The sequence below is a fragment of the Notamacropus eugenii genome, chromosome 5 (assembly GCF_028372415.1).
Source record: "Notamacropus eugenii isolate mMacEug1 chromosome 5, mMacEug1.pri_v2, whole genome shotgun sequence".
Taxonomy (NCBI): Eukaryota; Metazoa; Chordata; class Mammalia; order Diprotodontia; family Macropodidae; genus Notamacropus; species Notamacropus eugenii.
Genome location: NC_092876.1, coordinates 61,463,075 through 61,474,738, shown reverse-complemented (window position 1 = coordinate 61,474,738; position 11,664 = coordinate 61,463,075). Strand labels below are relative to the sequence as shown.

Sequence of the window (11,664 nt, the reverse complement as noted above, 5' to 3'; positions counted from 1 at the left end):
TAAAGGAGAAGTGCCTACATTTACACAGCTCATAAGGTACAAAAATAGGATTTAAACTCAAGCCTGTTGACTGTAAATTCTGATCTCCTTCCACTATAGCAATAACTTTTGCTTCTATAGAGGGTGTAGCCTGTTAAGTTTAGCATGGTTAAAGAATGAAGCCTTTGTTCTGGCTCTGAAAATCTCTTCATACAAGCTGTGGACACCTGGATGACATTGACGTTGAGACTGGGATTATGTTTCCTTCACTGGGGTGTGACGAATGTCCTTTTCCTCTAGGTACTTGTTACCCTCCAGGTACCTTTACATCACACTGAGAATGGCTGATCCAGTCCTGGAAGATATGGATCTAAGCCATATCTTGAATTTACGTTTAGACCGGAGCTGACAGGTACAGATCTATAGAGAACAGAGGTGAAACCTGAGTTGGGAAATCTCCCTGGCACGGGCCAAGGGAGGTTGAGGTGATGATACTCAAGGGTAAGTTGAGGTTGCAGAGCAAAGGTGATTCTATACCAACTCCAAGTGGTTTTCCATCCTACCCCATCCCCAACAGGCATCAGGATTTGTGTAACTCACAGTAGAGAACAAGGTCCAATTTATTCAATTCAATAAACATCCATTAAATCCCTGCTGTATAAGAGGCACCAGAAGTGAAAAAAACCTAGGGAAAAAACAAAGACAAATATGTGACTATCTCTTAATGTTTGTTGAATTAAAGAATGAATCTAGATTGAATCAACTTGTTCTCACTTAACATTTATTCCTGTATATGTTATAGGATATATGTGTTCTATGTTATATATATCATATCTATCTATCTATATATAACACATATAGAAATGTGTTATAGACATATATATTGTTGGTGTTTTTGTACATGTCTATATACATTTTTATGGATATATACACACTTACTATATGTATTATATATGTGTAATGGTATTGCGACACTGGAAACATCATTTCTTCTTTCTGAACTTGTTTCCTTTTTTAAGAAATGTAAATAAAAACTCTTATACTACCTAGTTCACAAGGTCATTAGATGGAAAGTTCTATGAAAGTTATTCCAGAACTGGGAGTCGTGATGATTAAGTGAGTTGGAAGACACTAGCAGTGTCAGCCCTAAAGTGCCAGGCAGGCTACAGAGACGGAACATCCCTACAGGATTCCCTGAGAATGCTCTCAAAATAGCACAGGGGCAATAAATCACCACCACCTTGAATGAATTGAGATTTCAGGTCTCCCACCACAGAGATGGCCATGAGGATGGTAGGGGGCCTTGAGGGAATGCTCTCAAGGTGGGGGACCTCTAGCTGAAGAAACTGGGGATGGTAAACCTGGAAAAGAGACTACTTAGGAAGGCTGTCTTCAAGTATCTGAAAAGCTGTCCAACAGTTTGCTAAAACCAAGGTTAAACCATCAAATTGGCAACGATGATAACCAATAGAAGGAACTAACTTTGGTAGAGATGGAGAGAGTCGGGTACAGGAATAATTTTCTGTTAGTGAAGTTATGAGCTGGTATGATTGTTCTTGAAGTCATTTTGACATTTTGAGAATAATATTCATGCTCTTTGACCAAAAAAATTCCATTCCTGGTCATACACTCCAGAAAAGCAAATGACAGAGAGGAAGTTCAGTTCCCGCAAGCCCTCACCCTCATGTGGGAAGCCTCACTTTTTCCCATCTCCATTTCAATCCCTCTCAAGTGGGATTTTCATTCTAGTCAATCCATCAGCTCAACCCTTCAATGAATCATTGAATCAATCAATCAATCAATCGACAAGTGTTTATTAAATATCTACTGTGTACCAGGCACTGTCCTAGTTTCTGGGGATGTAAATACAAAAATGGTTCTCCTCTCAAACTCTATGGGTAGACAACAGGAAAAGTAAAATTTTTTTTTCTCTCCCTATTCTGGGAAGCTACATAAAATGAATCAATGAATTTATTCAACTCGAGCCCCCAGCCAGGAAAATTGCTCTAACATACACACACAAAATAGATGATAGATATCACATACAATTCTATGTTAATATATAATGTTGTTAACTCATATAGTTGTATCTGACTGATTTCTTGGCAAAGATACTGGAATGATTTGCCATTTCCTTCTCCAGGGTTCCCATTTTACGGTTGAGAAAACAGAGACAAACAAAGGTTACTTGACTTGCCCAGCCTCACATAGCTTGTAAATGTCTGAGGCTGGATTTGAACTCAGGTCCTCCTGACTTCAAGCCTAGCACTCTATCTACTGTACACCCTAACTACCCTAATATATAATGTACACTGACATTTATATACTACGTAATTATAACTATTATGTATAGGTTACATATAAGTTGTAACTATATAGTAGCTAATGATAAAAGAATATATCATTTATAATAATGATGTATAATATAATAAAATTTATTTATAATAATTATTTATAATAATGTGTTATATATAATACAATAATAAAATTACTTATTTTATCATTAATTATTATATAGCAACAATTAAAACATATGCGTATATTACATATAATTATATATGTTTATATACGTACATATATAATAGCTGTGAAATCTCAAGTATTCCTTCTCATGCCCTTTTCTCTGTTGCATTTCAGTAATGAAACCCAAAGATAAGTAGCACAGTGATTAGTCACATTTATCTTAGAGAAATCTGATTTAAAACAAAAGGTGGGGGTGGGGTGAGAAATCATACCACTCCTGGGAAAGGAGCATCAGGAAGAAAAGGGAGGAGTCACTAGTCTTAGCTCTGCCCCCTTGGATAAACTCAGCAAACCCCAGCTGACTCAACGTATCTCATGGCCCCAGAACCCAACACCATCGACTGCATGGCTCCATTTCTGTTCCTATTTTCATGTTTATATCAAGCTGCTGATCCCTGGTGTGACTTGTTTGGATCTAGCCTATAGAATTCATCTATGCTAAGGCTTAATCTACCTAGGACCTAGGATCCAGAGATCTAATGTCTTCCCAGTCTCAGCCACTTTTATGCTGCAGCACAGCAGAGTTAAGGTTCCCGACTCCCTATCCCTCATTCCCCATTCTTTAGTAAGCAATTCAGAGAATATACCCATTTCCACAATCCAAATCACCCCACTGCCTTAACTCACTAGTGACAAGGCAATCTCTTGTGAATGCCAGGTCAAAAATTTGGCTAAAAACTCTATATAGTTTAAGCCCTGAATGGCACTGTATACCTGTGCTATTCCCCACTGGCACCTGTAATCCTCCTGTAACTGCCATCTTTATGTGGTACTGCCACTCTTCCAAAACAGTTCCCTCCCCTTCTGCCCTGAACCAAAGCTTCTGCTCTCCCAGTCCTCCTCACTGCTACTTATCAGGGTTGCTCTTAGGGGTACCCTCCTGTTCTACTACTTTTCTCCTGTTTGATTCTGTGAGCCCACCATGAAGTTTTTAGTAGGGGATTGTGGCAGCCTACCTTCCTCTTGGACCATCAAGTTCCAGATCACCACACAGTCCTTCTAAGTGAAACTATCTAATCACTTCAAAGAATTTGCCCTAACTATCCACATAGGAAAAAACAAGTGGATAAAAAATGACCTTTGCCTAGATTATGATATACAATAGAGTGGAGAACTCATAGCATTAGTTAGCTAATCAGTACACATATCTTAAGCAAGTCTTGCAAATGGGCAATGAGCTGAATCTACAATTTAACAAGGGGAGGAAAAGAGAGGAGTGAGGGCTGGGTTGTATTTAGGAAATTGTGTAGGACCTTTAATGAGCCAAAGATTCTCCCTAAGACAAAGGCCCATCTTTATAACAATTATATTTTATTCCCAATGACTATGAGTAGAGGGCAGTTGGCTGCCTGAACAAGAGGTAGACCACCCAGAGGCCCCACACCTTCTCAGCAAAAACCTTTAACTCACAGTAGACAGAAAAATCATCAGAAATCCAATGAGAAGGGTTGTATATGCTCCTCCCATGGTCTGGCCTCAGTGCCAGTGAGTCAACCCGAGACTCCAGGATGTACTAGACAGACCCAAGCCACCATGAGGGACTGCATGTGGCAAGACTTCAAGTGGGTCCTCATGGACCAGCCACACGCACCCCACCACCAAGAGATCCTGGCCAAGTATTCAAAATTAAAATCTTTGATGAAACCAGATTACAACTTGATATAGATTGCAATTTTGTTGGTCCTTGCACAGTTGGTTGCATTTGATTAGTCAAATTAGTCAAATCTTTTTTTTTGACCTGGAAATGGGTTACATTCTGGACTTATGCCTTTGGAAGCTACATTAGTCATTCAATGACTTTAGCTGTTCAAGAGATCTTGGATAACCTTGCATTAGCAACCACAAGGCTCTATGGAACACATGGTTTGGAATATTTGCAAATCTTCCTTTCCATCTTTCACATTCCTTCAAGATACTAGAGGTGGAAGGGGTAGCTGGGTGACACGGTGGATAGAGCAACCCTTGTGCTTCAGTTTCCTCATCTGCAAAATGAGCCCAAGAAGGAAATGGCAAACTACTCCAATATGCTTGCCAAGAAAACCCCAAATGGGTTCATAACACATACTCAACAACAACGTTCTTCAGACGATCATTTATGCTTTTTGATCAATGTGTATCAGCTACAAGCCAATTTCTTTTTTGGAAGTTATCAATCTGTTCACTCAATTGAGTCTTGACATTTTGATTTATTATTCTTTTGAAATCAAATCTCTTGCCTATGTGTTTGCAGATTTAGTTATAAAAGATATATGCTTATCCCCATCACAATCACCACCACCACCACCACCACCCCTACCACCTCTGAATATCCTATATCGATATTCTCCCTTTTCCCCTTTTAGACAAGGCTCTTTCCTTCTACTCCGCACCCCCACCCCATCCTAATATCTCTCTCCTTAATTGCCTTTATAATATTCTTCTACTGCTTCTATCCTTGTTGAGAATGACATTATTACATTACTGATTTCTTCTGACTGAAGAATAATCACAGATTATTCATACCGATATTGTTTCACATAGCAAGTATTTTTCTCCAGATTGTTTGCAAAATTTGGTATTTGCTAATGAAACTGTGAAATAATCACTACATTCCTTGTCATTTCAAGTGTAGGGTTTTTCTCTGGCAGCAATCTCTGGATTCAGTCAGTTAGTGTTGTGTGTATTTCAAAGTTCTAGTCAATATTCTTCTATTATTTAATACAGTGTGAAATTCAGGTCTTTGGATGTGTCATATTTTTCTGAGTGACTTATAATCCTTGATTTATCTCTGTAAATTGATCAATGAATAAACATTTAACAACCTACCAGGCACCATGCTAAGTACTAGTGAAACAAAAGAAAGGTAAAAGACAGTTCCTGTTCTCAAGGTGCTGATAGTCTAATGAGAAGACAATATGCAAATAATGATGTTCAAACAAGCAATATACGTGATAAATAGTAAATGATCAACAAAGGGAAGGTACTAGAAATAAGTATTGGAAAAAGGTTTTGTTAGAAGATAAGATTTTTATCCAGGACTTGAAGAAAGCCAGGGAAATTGGGAGGTAAAAATGAGGAGGGAGAGCATTCCAGGCATGGGGGGCGGGGTAGGAGTGAGGAAGAGACAGATTGTCTGACTCAGGAAATAGCAGTGGACCTTACTTACTGGGATGGGGAGAGTATGGGGAAGTTTGTTAATCATTGAGGAAAGAGCTTAAATTTATTTCCGAGGTTCATAGGAGTTTGGCTTCAGGGTGGAGTCCTCTCTAGGCTTTAAACAGGAAAAAAGTAGCCTTATTCCCCTTCCTCCAAGGCAGAAGAACAGGTTGGAGACGTGACCCAATGGAATGTTTTTTTTGTTTTTTTGTTTTTGTTTTTTGCCTCCCTTTCTCTCAAAGCCCAGTTGCTTTGACTTATTCAGCACCTGGGCATCCACTTAAAATTTCTATTTCTCTTTTAAATCTCTGAGGAGTTGGCAGAATTCTATTTTTGATAGGGAAGTTTTGGTTCATTTTACTGTGAGATATAATACTTTTCACAATATTCTGTCTTCTCTTTAAGATTTACTCATTCTTTTTTCTGTCTTTTTCACTGGTTTTTGCTCAGGATTTCTCCTTTGACTTTTTGTGCTCCCTATTTCATGTCTCTGGTTCTACTACTCCTCTTTCTTTGGCTCTCACTGCTTTCCACTGCTACACATACTCCAAGACTGGATGTTATGATTATCTTCCCGTCAGGAAGGTTTGGGGCCCATCTAGTGTCTTTTCAGGGGCATTTGAGAACTGGCCTAAGGTAGGTTCCAAGTCCCCTCTCCCTTAGGCATGGAAACTCTTTCCCTCTCTGACTGGCTTTATCCTGATCTTGCCATTCACCTCCAACCTCCTCTACTTCATTCCCTTTTCTTCGAGGTGGTTAGACAGAATCAGTGCCTGCTACTTCTTATAAAGCACAAGGTGATTTAGGCTGAGGTGCTGCTGGGAAAAAAAACTGAGCAAGGATGCTCAGACCCCAGTGCTGAAGCGCAAGTAGACAGGGTGAGTTGGACTCACTGTATCTAACAAACAGAGAGAGTTAGGGGCAGGAAGTTGAAGTTCTGAATATCTAAACTCTGTTATTTAATGATAAAAAAAAAAAAAAAACTTCTGCAGCATTTCTGCCTGATTATCTTGTGTATTCAGCTTTAATTGCTCCTTAACTGGCACATATTTTCTTTCTCAGAGGTTTGGGGGTTGGAGAGGTCTGAAGAAAACAATTGCCATCTTGCCAACCATGTGATGCCACAAGTTTTATTACAGTGGGAAACTGTGGGAGAACAGTCTCCAGATCACCAAAAAGAAAGCTTGGCCTTTGGAGAGGAAGAATCCCCTGGCGATGTCTGCACGCTGGGACAAAACCCCAATGGTCCTACACTAGGTACAATTCTGGGTTTCATTACTCTCCATTTCTTGGATTTTTTCTTCTAGGAATTTTACCAGCACGAATGTGCTGTACTAGTGGCAAGTACTTCCTTTGGCTTTTGGAGCCTTTCCTAGAGGACTGAAGAAAAGGGCATTGCAATAAAAATGTATTTTTGTTGATTTGCTCACCCTGATTTTATTTCATTTTATTTTTCACAACTGTAAATCTAACTAACCTTCCCTCCCTGCTAGCCTTTGGCAGACAAATCGCCCCCTTTTCCCTTTCCATATCATTCTGGATTCCTGATTTTCCTCCTTTTCCCCTTCAAAAAACAATGTAAGCCCTCCATCTGGACTGACAAGGAGAGGCACTGAGAGTAGAGGGCTACTGAGCAGTTTGGTGCCAGGGAACCTCCTATTTTCCTATTCTGAGCCTCAGTGCCTGCCTATGTAAAACTGGGGGCAGGGGAGGAGTGATGGGAAGGGGAACATGAGGATAGAATAAGTCCTCGTTTTTCTTTTAAAAAATCTCTTTTTGTTGTTGATGTCTCTTGTTTCGTGCGTTGCTTTCACTTCCAAATATTTGCCTCCCTCATCCTAGGCAACTCCTTATCCTAGGCAACTATCCCTTGGAACACAATACGAAAGAAAGGAGAAAATAAAATAGTCAAACGAAGCTAGTCAGCACATCCAGTCTGGTAGCATATGCAATATCGGCCATTTTTAATGCCATGGATAAGTTCCATTACCTTGGCAGTATATTTTCCAGGAATGTTCACACTGATAATGAGATTGATGTACCCATTGCCAGGGTCTCCTCTAGTTCTCACGTTCTATACTTTAAAGGACTTGCCAGCACAAATAATCTGTTCTCTCATTTCTTTCCCAGGGATAACATAATGCTGTAAAGTCTTTTTTCTTTTAGCTGAGACCTATTATTCTAAGTCCCCATTCAGCTCTGACTGTCCCTCCCAGCTCTGACATCCTGTGTTCTAAGGGCCCTCCCAGCTCTGACCTCCTGTGTTCTAAGGGCCCTCCCAGTTCTGACGTTCTGTGTTCTAAGGGCCCTCCCAGTTCTAACATTCTATTTTCTAAAGGCCCTCCCAGCTTCGACATTCTCTGTTCCAAGGTGCTTACCAGCTCTAGGAAAAGTCTAAGTCCAGAGATCCCAGGGTAACTTTCTACAAGTTCCTTCCTTTTGTCCCACCCAGACATGCCTGGAAGCAGGCTGATTGCTTTCTTGTGAATATCAGCCTTTGAGTAAACCATCTGTCCTCCTTATTATAATTTCGTCTTTCAGCCATCCCTGCCCACTGGCCCACTCCCTCCCCCCACCTTCTTGTCACTCACTTCCTTGTTTCTGAAAAATGGCAAGCCCCTGTTGTATTTCTCAGGGACCAGGATCCAGCAGCTTTCCATCTGGGTCATTACAGCTGAAAGCCCTGGGGACAAATCCTTTATTCTCTCCTCAGAGAGACTGAGCTTAGTTCTGTCTAGCTATCTATCTGACTATCTTTGGGTCTGTCTAACTGTGTACAGTAATTCTGAACCAGTGTGTGTGTGTGTGTGTGTGTGTGTGTGTGTGTGTGTGTGTGTGTGTGTGTGTGTGTGTGTGTGTGTGCGCGCGTGCACTCATATACAATATATAAACACATATGTCAAGATCAAAATAACTATATAATTATGTCACATATTCATTCTCATCTTGAAAACACCATTAGCATTTCAATATTCAAAGAACAAATAAGCTTCATGGTCTGTGCAAACCAAATCTCTATTAAAGATAATTTGTTTTTAAGGCTATAATAAATTCATCACTCATTTCAAAGTTGCCATAATGGTCCTTACCTTCCTCTAAACTTCCTTCTGTTCTTGTTCATGGATTTAAAATATGCTTCAATGACTATCTCTCCCACCCTCCTTCTCTCTCTCTCTCTCTCTCTCTCTCTCTATCACACACACACACACTCCCTCTCTCTCCCTCCCTCTCCTCTCTCTTTTCCTCCCTCTCCCTCTCCATCTCCTTCCCCCTCCCCCTTTCTCTTTCCCCCCCTCTCCCCCCCTCTCCCCCCCTCTCTCTCCCCTCCATACACCACACACTCCCTCCCTCTCTCCCTCCCTCTCTCCCTCTCCCCCCCTCTCCCTCTCCTTCTCCCTCTCTCTCTCCCCTCCATACACACACACACTCCCTCCCTCTCCCTCTCTCTCTCCCCTCCATACACACACACACTCCCTCCCCCTCTCCCCCCCTCCCCCTCCCTCTCTCTCTCCCCTCCATACACACACACACTCCCTCCCTCTCCCTCTCTCTCTCCCCTCCATACACACACACACTCCCTCCCCTCTCCCCCCCTCTCTCCCCTCCATACACACACACTCCCTCCCCCTCTCCCCCCCTCTCCCCCCCTCTCTCTCCCCTCCATACACACACACACTCCCTCCCTCCTCTCTCCCTCCCTCTCTCCTCCCCCCCTCCCTCTCCCTCTCTCTCCCCTCCATACACACACACACTCACTCCTCTCTCCCTCTCCCCCCCTCTCCCTCTCCTTCTCCCTCTCTCTCTCCCCTCCATACACACACACACTCCCTCCCCCTCTCCCCCCTCTCCCCCCCCTCTCTCTCCCCTCCATACACACACACACTCCCTCCCCCTCCCCCCCCTCCCCCCTCCCTCTCTCTCTCCCCTCCATACACACACACACTCCCTCCCTCTCCCTCTCTCTCTCCCCTCCATACACACACACACTCCCTCCCCCTCTCCCCCCCTCTCTCCCCTCCATACACACACACACTCCCTCCCCCTCTCCCCCCTCTCCCCCCCCTCTCTCTCTCCCCTCCATACACACACACATTCCCTCTCTCTCCCTCCCTCTCCCCCTCTCCCCCCCTCTCCCTCTCCCTCTCTCTCTCCCCTCCATATACACACACATTCCCTCTCTCTCCCTCCCTCTCCCCCTCTCCCCCCCTCTCCCTCTCCCTGTCTCTCTCCCCTCCATACACACACACACTCCCTCCCTCTCTCCCTCCCTCTCTCCCTCCCTCTCTCCCTCTCCCCCCCTCTCCCTCTCCCTCCCTCTCCCCCCCCCCCCACCTTCTTCTTCTTCTCCTCGGTCTCTGTCTCTGTCTCTCTCTACATTACCTTATCCCCTAACCCTTAACCCCTCCCACAATTTTTTTTTAACCTTCCTTTGTAACAAACAAGCATTGTGAGGCAAAAGAAATCCCTACATTGGACGCAGTTCCCAAGAGTATGTCTCATTCTGCATGTCTAGGGGAATTTTGTTTCATTAACAGCTTTGGAGTCACCATTAGTCAATATGTTGATCAGAGCTCTTATTTATTTCAAAATTGCTTTTCTTTATAATGTTGTGGTATATAATTTCTCTTCTGGTTTTGTAACTTGCATCAGTTCATAGAAATATTCCCAGATTTCTCTGAATCCATGCCTTTATTTTTAATGGAGCAGATCATGATATAGGAATGTGATGGAATACTATTGTGCTCTAAGAAAGGAAGAAGGGGCCCTCCATATACTGGTCCCTACTACCACTGGCCCCAACTCTGATTGCTGCTATTATGCTGGCTGCAATGCCCTAGAGGGGGAAGTAGAGGCCACTGGACCCCAAAGAGAGTGGGAATGAGGAGATGGGGAGCCCTACTGGTCCACCTAGCCTCCTGGACCTTCCCCCTTAGCCCATGGGAAGTTTGGTGGCCCTGATGCAGGCTTCCACAGAGACCCTCAGGGCTTAAGGGGATCAGTAATTCCACCACTCCTGAGCTTCCCACGTCCTTTCTGGGGAGGATGCCCAATGAGAGGGGCCCCAGGACCTAGGCCTTGACCATATCTACATAGCCATTGGGCCTATGAGGATCCAGAACCTAGGTGGGGAACAAGCTATGGGGACAATGCCAGGAATGGTCCTTCCAATGGATAAAGAAATCTTGGAGGGGGTAGTAGTCACCATTCGTCTAAGAACATCTCATGGTGTAAGAATGCCCTTCAATCCAAGGATGGAATCCAGGAAGGTGATAAAACAGATAAATCCAACTACCCTGTCTGCAGACATTTCTCAAAGGACCACCGTTGCTATGAGGATCTTTGTGCCTTCTACTACCCAGGGGTGAACGGACTTCCTCTGTAAAACTGTGCCTTCCACCAGTCGGGCTCTGGTGGACCTTTTCTATCCTGGAAGCCCCTTACCCTGTTCTTTGTTGACTTCTCTGAGGTCTTCCACCCAACCCCTCTGGTCAAGGAAGGAGCCTGAGCCTGATCCTCTCCCTCCCCTACCTGGCTCTGGGAGGATGGGGGGGGAGGGGGAGGAGTGTCAGAGGAGGAGTGTTTTTTTAACTAATGTTTTATTGATACTTTTGGTTTTTACACCACTGTCACTTCCCAGTAACACCTTCCCCCAAACCTGTCTCATAACAAAAAAAATCACTTACACAAACTATCAAACAGACCACATCTCACAGTGTATGCAGCATTCTGTATCAGTAGTGGTCTGGGGAGTTGATTGATCTGCATCATCTAACTTTTTCTCTGTTAGAGGTGGGAGTTGGGGGGATTGTAATTTCAATGCTGTTTTCTTTCCCTTCCCTTCCCTTCCCTTCCCTTCCCTTCCCTTCCCTTCCCTTCCCTTCCCTTCCCTTCCCTTCCCTTCCTTTCCTTTTCCTTCCTTTTCCTTCCCTTCCTTTTCCTTTCTCAAAACCTTAAACCTACTGTACTCTGAAGCTCATACATTGGAGGACACTAGGCCCCTGCCTAAGGGCTCTCTTCTGGACCCTC

General features: G+C 43.4%; 2 pseudogenes; both read left to right on the top strand.

Moving 5' to 3' along the window:
* Positions 1-4,035: 4,035 nt before the first annotated feature.
* Positions 4,036-6,975, top strand: LOC140507480 (sphingolipid delta(4)-desaturase DES1 pseudogene; annotated as a pseudogene).
* A 3,431-nt stretch (positions 6,976-10,406) lies between these two features.
* On the top strand, positions 10,407-11,020 carry LOC140508586 (proline-rich protein 3 pseudogene; annotated as a pseudogene).
* The last annotated feature ends 644 nt before the right edge of the window (positions 11,021-11,664 follow it).